The sequence below is a fragment of the Enhydra lutris genome, unplaced genomic scaffold (assembly GCF_002288905.1).
Source record: "Enhydra lutris kenyoni isolate GAN:26980312 unplaced genomic scaffold, ASM228890v2 scaffoldscaffold14, whole genome shotgun sequence".
NCBI classification, from domain to species: Eukaryota; Metazoa; Chordata; class Mammalia; order Carnivora; family Mustelidae; genus Enhydra; species Enhydra lutris.
This window is the reverse complement of record NW_019154098.1, coordinates 36,516,282-36,527,226: the sequence shown is the minus strand read 5'-3', so window position 1 is coordinate 36,527,226 and position 10,945 is coordinate 36,516,282. Positions and strand designations below refer to the sequence as shown.

The 10,945-nt window shown below is 46.7% G+C and overlaps 1 pseudogene; it reads left to right on the top strand.

Moving 5' to 3' along the window:
• Window positions 1-242: 242 nt before the first annotated feature.
• On the top strand, window positions 243-9,841 carry LOC111146489 (annotated as a pseudogene).
• Window positions 9,842-10,945: the final 1,104 nt, after the last annotated feature.

The following is a 10,945-nucleotide window of genomic DNA, read 5'->3' as shown; positions in this document are numbered from 1 at the left end:
TGAATAGCGCTGCGGGTGTGGACAGGAGAATGTGGTGGAAACACAGACTGCAATACTGCGTGGCAGACAGGAGCAACAGATTGGGTGGAGTGAAACATGGATGGAGTGAAAAATTAACTACCGGAATGAGGTGCGATGCATTTACATAAAAAAAGTACAGGCATAAAGAGCAGCAAAACACATTTTTGTAAGAAGCCATCTGAACACGAGGATATATTGTACCCACATTCAAACGTATTAGGATGGTTGCCCGTGACGAAGGTAAGGAACTTGGAGGGAGAATGGAGTAAAATGGAATAAATAAATAAAACGAGAGAGGGCCTCGCATGGACCAATGAAGACAATGTACTATGAACTGAAGACTATGACAACCCCAGCTCTGCCACTGAGATCTAGAACCCAGAGAAGTACATTTAACCCAGAAAGGTCTTAGCCGCGGGTGCTCAGCCCTGTGGCTCCTGAGTGAGGTGTTTGAGAGTAAGGTTAATGATTGCTGGGTGGGTTTCTTAAGCTCCTTGGATGTGCTTGAATGCTCTTTAGGCCAGAGGCTCTCAACTTTGGCTGCCCAGGAGAAACACCTGGGGAGAAGTAAAAAAATCCCATGCTGGCCCCCCACCAGCCCTCCCACCCCCGTCCAGAGCTCCTGTGATGGGCCTGTGGTGAGGGCCCAGGCATCTGTATTTTTCCAGAGCTCCCCAACAAATTCTAAGTCGTAGCCAGGATTGAGAACCATTGCTTTAGGCTCTTGCCTTTACCTTTCTAGTTGCAAATGTTGCATTCTTTGGCACTGGAAAAGAGACTACTGAAATCAGATAATTTTCCTTTTGCCAAACATTAATCTCATGGTTAAGAGAGAGCACCAAAGATAGCATAATTCACATATTCATTTGATTACACAATTAAAACTTTTGGCTGGGCCACTGTGTGTGCTTAGGGTGGGTATACTGCATAATTCTAGGGGATGTGCACTCCATGTAGTTTATGCAAATGGAATGCCTTGGAGTTGACCAGTGCACAACCTGCTCTGTTATACATAGCAACCCATGTGCTACGCACTGGGCTAAGTGCCTGGCTACATTGCTGAACAAGATGACACGGCCTCCAGGGAAGGTGGTCACAGTGGGATTTCCACAAAGTATGGCTGTGCAATGGTGGGAGAGGCATCTCAGGAGCTCGGGTCAGGGTCCCTCACCCAGCCTAGGGGTCATGGAGGGCTTGCTGGGGGAATTGAAATTTGGATCAAAACCTGAAGGATAGGGGTGCCTGGGTGGCTCAGTTGTTAAGTGTCTACCTTCGGCTCAGGTCATGATCCCAGGGTCCTGGGATCGAGCCCCACATTAGGCTCCCTGCTCAGTGGGGAGTCTGCTTCTTCCTCTCCCACTCCCCTTGCTTGTGTTCTCTCTCTCGCTGTGTCTCTCTCTGCCAAATAAATAAATAAAATCTAAAAGAAAAAAAAACTGGAAAGATAAATACGCAGGATGGTCAGGAGTGTGGGAGAAGGACAGTGCTGTCCACCAAGAGGAACATCCATGAAAAGGTAGAGAGATTTTACTGTGCTCATAGCATAACAGAGGAGCTGAAAGAAAGAGAGTGAGTCTGATGGGTAGGTGTAAGAAATGGGTACTCCAAAGGGAAGCAAGGTCTGGCTACAAAAGGAGTTGTGGGCCAAGTTCAGAAATGTGGGCATTATCACATGGGTACTGGAGAATAAAATAATCAAATATGAGACTTAGATCATTCTGGCAACAAGTACAGTTGAGGCTGTAGGGAGGCAAGAGTAGGCACAGAGGACTAGTTATGGGACTATTGTGCAGATCAGGGTGAGAGAGGGGGTGGCTTGGACAAGGCCTGGGAAAGAAGAGAAATGGACACATGTGAACAATATCCCAAAGACAGAGAGGATATGGACACTGCCCAAGGGAGAGGGGTTGGTGCTAGACAGAGGTGAGGCCATTCACTGAATTGAGACACAGAAAAGAGGAGAAGATGGGGTGGAACGAGGCAGGGAAAGATGGTGATTTTGGTTGAACATGTTGGTTTGGGAGGCTAGTCTTACAGGCTCTGTTTCTGGGAAATAGGCTCTGATGAAATTTGATGAGTAGGGTATTTCTTAGGGTATGCTGTTGAGCACAACACAGAAAGGAGGGGGAAGAAACAGGAGTGTGCAGAGGGAGAGACTGAGCTGTAAGGCAGGCCTAAGGACAGCCTTGGCTGTGGCAGAGTATATTTTCCAAAGATGGCCACAACAACTTGTGGACCATCCCAAATGTTCTTCTTACAGTGAGCTTGATGCTCCTCTATTAAGAGGTGGGGTCTACAGTCTACGTTCTTGAACTTGGGGGTACTTTTTAAATTTCTTGACCAGAGTGATGCTGCATGACTTCTGAGGCAATATGGCTTCTGCCTGGCTTCCCCTCTTGCCATATGCATTTTAGGAACCCTGAGTCAACAAGTAAGAAGTTTGGTTTCCTTGAAGTTTCCACGTTGCCATTATCTAAAGCCATTACACTTTGGGATAGTTTGTAACACAGCATTAGAAAACTGGCCCATCAGCTCACCCCTCAGGGAGCTTTAGAACTAGGATGGCATTTCAGAACTGTTCCAAGTTGAGCCAAGATGGTGGAGTTTTATATACCACACTGATTCGTGATGGGATGTGGTGGCCAGACAAGAAGGGTCTTTTCAACCGAGACAATCCTGGAAGGGGACATAGCTGAAGGCTGGATGTGGACAGCACTCCCTGCAGCTGGGGCAGAAAGTACTTCCCTGAAGGGGCATCTGGGCAACACCTTCTTGTGACAGCCAAAGCCAAGGAGATATCAAGCCAACTACACAGTCTAGAGCGTGGAAGGATGGTATTGGGAAGTAGTAACATGTGGCACAGGTTTCTGTGTCTGTGGTCTGAGAACTGAGAACACCCTGTACTGAGTATCTGAAGGCAGCCCCCTCCCCTGACCTGACAAGTCAGCACTCAGGGTGATGAGCGGTCTCCTTCCGATCACTAACATTGAGAATCTCTGGATAAAGATGATATCAGAGCCACGGGGGAGTAGATGAGGTAGTCCAGGGAGATTACATAGAATGAAATGAGAACCCTGGAACATCACCATTGGCCAAGAAGAGGGGTAAGAGTGGGGAACACAAGTTGTTTCCAGAAGGAGCGGGCACTAGTAGCAAACACAGATGCAAGTCCAAGAAAGGTGAGAACACTGGAGTATTTATTGGATTTGGCAACAAGGAGGTTCTTGTTGGCTCTAGCCAGGGAGTCAGGGTGGCTGTTGATCACGTGGGAGAGCTGTGGTGAGATGAGCTGCTTTCTGGCTAAGGTTCCTGGGGCAGAGGAAGGGACCAGAACTAAGAAGGACTCCTAGAGAATTAAAGGGTTGTCTTGGGATGGGCCCTCTGCTCAGAGCAGAAAGAAAGGGGCTGGCAACAAAGGCAGCACAGAGTAAGATAGGAGAGGAGCTAAAGGTAAGACCAGAACCCATCAGGAAGATGAAGGTCCGGGTAAAGGAGTTAAACCTAGGAAAATATTTATTATCAAATACTCTTCAGGGTTTACACAAACCAAGGCAATTCAGAGAAGGTGCTCATTTAAATAGTTCCATTTACAGCCAAGAGAGCAAATGTGCTTGGAATCAACAGAATTTGGTTGGGTTCCCAGCACACCAAGGAGTATCTCCTAGGAAAGCCATTTAACTTCTCGAAGCATTCATTTCCTTATCTGTAAAATGGAGACAATTATGCCTGACGCGCTACTTAGCTGCAAGGACCGTGGCTCATCCGTTCATTCAGCGAGCGTTTACTAAGCTTTGCCGTGGGCCAGACAGCACACTAGACCTGAGTTCTGGAACAGGGACCAGCACAGGCCGGCCCATCCCCTCCCGGAGCTGGTGCTCTAGTGAGAAAGATCGGCATTAAATTTGTAACCACATTGACATCACTGCAGTTGTGGTCAGTGCCACAAGGCAGAAGAAAGACAAAGGACGGGAGATGCAGAGTAGAGCCTAAGACATAGCCGGAGCCGAAGGAATGGTATCGTGTTCCATGCTCCCGCACCACGCTCGGAAAAATTGGCAAAGAGATATTTTATATTCAGCATCTGCAGCTTCCCTCTCTCTGCGGTTTTCCCCTCCTTTCCCTCCCGCGGAACTGTGGTATTTCACATTTTTCTTATCAAAATTAGTACTTAGTTAGCACTATTAAATACTTCCGGGAAGACATGAGCAGAGCAGAGCAGGACAGAGGGCGTTGCTTCTTGGCCTTCTCAAGTACCGGTGAAGTTGGAGGCTGGTGTCACTTGAAATGTAAACTTGCTCTTGACATTTTTATACATAAAAACGAAGGCTTTTAAAGTGTTTTCTCCTCATGCTTTCATTTATTAGAAACAGCACAAAGATGCTTGCTTGTGATGGTCATCTGTGCAGTGTATTGGCGTCTCTTTTAGGTTTTTTTTTTTTTTAGTTTTTGAAGTAATGTTGACATAAAGCTGACTCATTTGGCAGGAAAGTTTGCCAGTGTGAGTCAGGAGTGAGTAGGAGAGACATTTTACAACTTCTCCGCCAGAAGAGTCACTGTTCACAGCTCCCAATGGGACAGCATGTTCACACCTAGCAGGGGATTTGATATTCTGCACAACTCGGCGACATACTAACTCCATTTTACACCTAAGGAGATTGAGACTCAGTTTACAGAGCTTGCCCAAGGCCTCAGAACTGAGACTTGACCCAGGCCACACATTTCCTGAAGCCCAGTCCACCACACCAAGCTGCGTCTGGAAACGGAAGAAGCCGGAATGGGGCTGCGATGCTGGGTGGGCCCCGTGAGGAGGTCAGCTGAGGGGCTCCCACCTTTCACCCCGACTGCCACTTACTCGACACACGCTTGCCCACTTCAGCAGCCTCCAGTCCCTCACACATAGGTGACACAGAGTCAAGGACAGTGCGACCAGGCTCTGAGGAAGACAGCAGGGTGGCTAAAGTGAGCCTGGGCCTGGGAAAGTGCTGACTGGGCTGGGCCCGGAAAGGAGCTTGGGCAGGTTTGTACAGCTGCAGCAGCCTTGCCAGAAGTATCTTGTGCAGGTGAGAGAGAGAGAAAAAGAGAGAGAGAGAGAGAGAGAGAGAGAGAGAGAGAAAGTGTGTGTAGGAATGTGTGTGTATGTGAGAAAGCGCTTGTGAATGGAGGAGTGTTCTGGGAGCTGGTGAGTGTTCCGCACATGGATTTGTTGGAGAGTCTGTGTGCCTAAGACTGGTTCCTGCGTTTGTCCCTGCGTGTAAGTGTCTGAGGGCACATGTGTGTGACTGTGAGTTGTGTGTGGCAAGTCTGTGTGTGAGAGAGATATTGTGTGTGTGTGAGAGAGAGAGAGAGAGACTATGTGTATGAAGAACACAACTGAAAAAGTCCAGAAATCAAGGTGTTGTTTAGCTGCCCTGGGTACCTCAGAGGCCTACTCACTCCGGAGTGGCGAGGACACCACTTTAATGTTCTTCAAGGGGGAATCTGAAGGAACCGAATTCCAGTGTTACCCGAGCCACTAATCCCCGGGAGTGAAATTCCTACACACCAGCAGGTATTATTTAGGGCCTTTCTCAATTAGCAATCATAACACCTGAAGCTTTGAACAGTTGTTGTATGTTTATCTTTCTCTTCAAGTTCACTCTGCTGGCTCTCAGAGCCAGCCAAGTTCAAACAACCTTCTGTCTGGCAGCCGTGAACACAACGCCCCCAACCCCCACCCCAAAGCAGTTATAACCAGACGGAGATTGGAACTGATTTCCGTGATCTCGGTGTGTGTTCTTCTGTCTTTTTATTTAATTGTGCTTTAAGATGTGCTCACTTCCATCACGGATTTGAGGTAGCTTACAACATTAAAAACACACACCCGACAAAAATGCTTCAGAAACACAAAAAACTCAGATCTAACCTCAAGCCACAGGAGAAGAAAGGTGTTCCGGGGTGTGTGTTCTGGTGCTTAATTTTCACGAATGGTAAAAGGGATACTGGATCATGGCTAAGATTGAGTTGCCAGGAGTTACCCTGTCTGGATTTTAATTATTGTGCTGTTCGCTTCAATTCTTCAAGCCTTGCTGTCCCCATCCCTAGAAATGGGGACAACGATAGGACATAACTCTTCGGATTAAAAACCAAATAAGAAAACGTATATAAAGTGCTTAACACGGTGCCTGGCACACAGTAAGCAATCGATTCACTTGTGTTGTCATTTTTACTGCCATTGTGGAATTTTAATTACCCACACTGCCTCTCTTTTGGGTTGTGTGCCCAGATCCAGGTGGGCCTTCTCTCTCTTTGGCCCCCTGGGAAGACAGGTAACTCGAATGTATTACTGGAGTCCTATCACCGAGTAACCCCAAAGTGGACACTGCAGACTGCTCCTGGGCATGGCAGCAAGGTTTGGCTCTCAGGCTCTGCAATCGCCAGGTGTGCAGCTGAGCTGAGCTGAGTTGAGATGATGCCTCGAGCTCAGCTGCAGCTCAGGTCCACTGAGATTATTGCAGGAGCATAGTCCTAGAAAACCCATGGGCCTCTTTCTGGGCCAACTTGAGCTCTGTTGCTCTCTGAGAAGCAACTGCTCTTCAGAGCAACTAGTGTCAGAGAGCTCTGGTAGCCTCTTTGGTGGACACAGCCTATGGCACAAATGCCTCCATGTGGGTTCTGCACTCCACCCAAAATACCTAGACACACAGCCATCGTGTCCATTATTTTTATTATCAGTGGCCAAGTGAGAGATGATCTGTTACTCCTCAAATATAATTAAATACTCAGGAGAATCTGACTGAGCCCTCCCACCACCTCCCAGCTTACCCTTGGCTTTGCCTCAGTTCCCCAGATTCCTGAGGGTCACCTGGACAGGCAGGGGTGTAGAAGTTACCCCAAGAGCTAGCCATCAAATCCTACCCGGTATTTGTTTTCCATGTGGATGTCTCCCATTCTCCCCCTCTGGCCAGCAAGATAGGTTCAAGGGCTGCGCTGGTTCATTTGATATCTCTGTGTGCTCGTCCCCGTCTCTCACCCTCTGGTTTACTTAGTGCCGGGCAGGTGGTAGGTACTCTATAAATGTCTGTCGAATCAGAGTGTGAGTATAAAAGCAAGTAACCAAAGGAAGGAACTATTTCACAGAGAAAATGTTAAAGCAGAAGTAAACCCTAGAGGGGCACCTGGGCGGCTCAGTCAGTTAAGTGTCTGCCTTTGGCTCAGGTCATGACCTCAGGGTCCTGGGATCGAGTCCCACATTGGGCCTCCTGCTCAGCAGGGAGTCTGCTTCTCCCTCTCCCTCTGCTCCTCCACCTGCTTGTGCTCTCTCTCTCTCAAATAAATAAATAAAATCTTAAAAAAAGAAGAAGGAGGAGGAGGAGGAGGAAACCCCAGAGGCCATGAGGTTGAGCACCCACACGTAACAGGCAGGGACATGGAGGCTGTGGTTCCCAGAAGATATGCTGAGCCTTGGCAGCAGGACTGGGGTCTGGGTACCCCACTGTCTCTGTGCTGCTTCTTATTCCCCTTCTCAGTCTTCATTTCCTGTTCTTCTCAGAGAGAGACTTCAGGAGTCTGGGGGGTGTGGGATCTGTCAGCCCCACCTCTCCCTGAAGTTACCAGTTCATTAACTAGCCTACAACTTAGCCTAGCCTTGTGACAAAACCAAATCAATAAATATTGATTGAATGTCTACTATGTCACCAGCCAAGTGAGAATGAGGGAACGTAGGAAGCACAGAAGAGAGAAGCTGTGTGCAGTTTATCTGCCTTACTAATGGTAGTCAGACACCCTGGTTCACATTCATAAGACAGTCCTGAGAAAGCAGCAAGCATGCTTGTGGGCTTTCAGCTAGGAAAGATAAGGTGGGGAGGTCTCGACTGGCTCTGGAGAAAGCCCCTTTCTCCCTGAGGCAAGACAGAGTAGAGGATGTTGTGTAAATAATGAGTCCCAACCTACACCCTGCTCATGTACTAGAATTCCAAGAATGATTAAACCTGACTATAGCTCCAGGATAAACAGAAATTTAACGTTGCAATTGGCCACGCACTTTCTCTCTGTCTCTGTCCCTCTCTGTCACACAGGCATGCACACCCACAATGTGGACATCTGCTACCTCCTAGCCGGTCCGTAAGGAAGGCAGTTTAGTCTGATAGAAAGGTAACACTGGGTACACTCAAAAGAAGTGAATGCTGCTCCTGCCTAGGGACTCGTTCACTGTGGTCCTGGCTTCCTAAGCGCTCCAGGGCCCTTTTTGTCCATTTTTTAAAAGTATAATATCAATATCATTATTCATCTGCTTTACAAGGATGCTGTGATTACACAGCCTCATAGATATAAACAATCCTTAGAAGCTGAACTACTGTATGCTCCACACAGTTGAAGTATTCTTCGAAAGGTGACTGTAGACTTCAAGTGATTGATAGGATTGGTGTCCTTATAAGAGGAAGCACCAGAGAGCTCACTATCTCTCCTCCTTCCCCCCTCTGTCTTTACCTTGTGAGAACACAGTGAGAAGGCAGCACTCTGCCTTTGGCTCTCACCGAAGCTAAATGGGCCAGCCCCTTGATCTTGGACTTCTTAGCTTCTAGAACTGTGGGAAAATAAATTCCTATTGTTTAAGCTACTGTCTATGGTGTTTTCTCACAGTAGCCACAAAACAAACCTCAATAAATTAAAAAGGGTAGAAATATTACAAAGTATGTTTTCTGATCACAATGTAATGAAATTAGAAAGCAATAGCAGGACAAAAATTGGGAAACTCACAAATATGTGGAAATTAAACAATACACTCCTATATAACCAATGGACCAAAGAAGAAATCAAAAGGGAAATCAGAAAATACTTTGAGGTGGGGCGCCTCTCTGGCTCAATCAGAGGAGCCTGCAACTCTTGATTTTGGGGTCATGAGTTCGAATCCACCTTGGGTGTGAAGATTACTTATATAAGTAAAACAAACAAACAAAAAAAAGAAGATACTTTGAGGTGAATAAAATGAACACACAACATATCAAAATGTATAGAATTCAGCTAAAGCAGTGCTTATAAGGAAATTCATAGCAGTGAATGCTTATATTAAGAAAGAAGGATCTTAAACCAATAAGCCAATCTTCCACACTGAGATACTGGAAAAAGAAGAACAAAGTAAACCTAAAAATGAGCAGAAGGAAGGAGAGGATAAAGATTAAAGTGGAGGGGGCGCCTGGGTGGCTCGGTGGGTTAAAGCCTCTGCCTTCGGCTCGGGTCATGATCCCAGGGTCCTGGGATCGAGCCCCACGTCGGGCTCTCTGCTCGGCAGGGAGCCTGCTTCCTCCTCTCTCTCTCTGCCTGCCTCTCTGCCCACTTGTGGTCTCTGTCTGTCAAATAAATAAAATCTTAAAAAAAAAAAAAAGATTAAAGTGGAAATTTAGGATGAGCTGACAAGAGGGCAGATGTGGAGCAGAAGAAGCAGCGCATCTTCCGTGAGCTCATCTGCTGGGGTGGACCTCGACCAGCCACTGGACATGGCCTACAAGCAGTTGAGGCAGCTCTACCGTGCCCAGCAGCAGTGAGGCTCGGCCTGGGTTTGCAGAGGAAGCAGTGCTCGCTGCTGAAGAGTGTGCCCAAGGCCAAGAAGGAGTCCTCTCACATGGAGAAGCCAGAGGTGGTTAAGACACGCTTACAGGACATGACCCATCCTGCCAGACATGCGGAGCCACATGGTGGATGTCTATAATGGCAATACTTTCAACTAGGTGGAAATCAAGCCCGAGATGATTGGCCATTACCTGGACAAGTTCTCCATCACCAGAAACAGGACAGGCCAGGCATCAAGACCATCCACTCCTCACGCTTCATCTCTCTCAAGTAGCCTGTTCCACCAATAAAGACACAGGCTTCTCTAAATTAAATTAAGTGAAAATTTAATAAAATAGAGACTCGAAAAACCAGAAGAAGAAAATCAATGAAAACCAAAAGCTGATTCATTGAAAAGAACAACAAAAGAGACAAATACTTAGCTAGATTGACTAAAACTCACCAATAAACAGAGATTTAAACAGACTTTTTACTATAAACAGGGCCCTCAGACCCCTACTCTTTTACAATGGCCCAAGAGGTTGAACTTTTAAGAGCTGGTGGTCCAGCCAAGTCACAGCAAGACTAGAAACCAAATGTCTTGATTCCCACCCGGGGCTTCTGACACTCTAACCCCTTATCTAATTTCTCACACAGTATCGAATGCTTGTAGGTCAACTCATATTTGAAAGGCAATAAGAAAACCAGTGAAGGGAACTTAGTCATGACATAAGCTGAGAAATACCCTTGAGTAAGTCAAATCACTGTCTCCTACTTTGTCTTTGCAGAAGTCAACAGGTGTCCTAATTTGATTCATTTGAAGAAGGGATTACTCTTCCAAGCGTTGGACCTATTTTCTCTGGTTGTTTAAGAACAACCCAAGGCTATAATAGATGTGGAAATAGAGAATTTAAATCATGCTTGAATAAACAACTATTCTCTTTCAGGGTCATAGTGACTCTTTTGGGATTATAATCCTGGACAGGAAAAAGTTCAACAGTTGAGAAACCATGATGTGCACTTTATTAGAGACTACGGCCTATCTGGGGGGGCAACAGAATCCCCAGAACATTCCCTGCATCTCTCATAATATTTCAGAAACACTGCCCTAGGGTGGGGGAGGGGTGCAAAAGCTGCGATGACCCTGTTCTGTGTGATTTCGGAGAGAATGCTTGATTCTTTTCTGAGGAAAAATGAGTCTAGAATTACTTCCAAGAAGAAAATCAAAATCTTGGATGCTGCTCTGATGGGAGTCCCTAAGTTGGTCTCCCTACTGAGCAAGCATTTTATGGCAGCCCCTATTATCCCATGCAGAGGCATGGCCACTCTCAAACATTTAGACTTTGCCCCTTTTAAGTGAGATTTTCTTGCAGCGTCCTAGGGACAGACATGCCTTCAA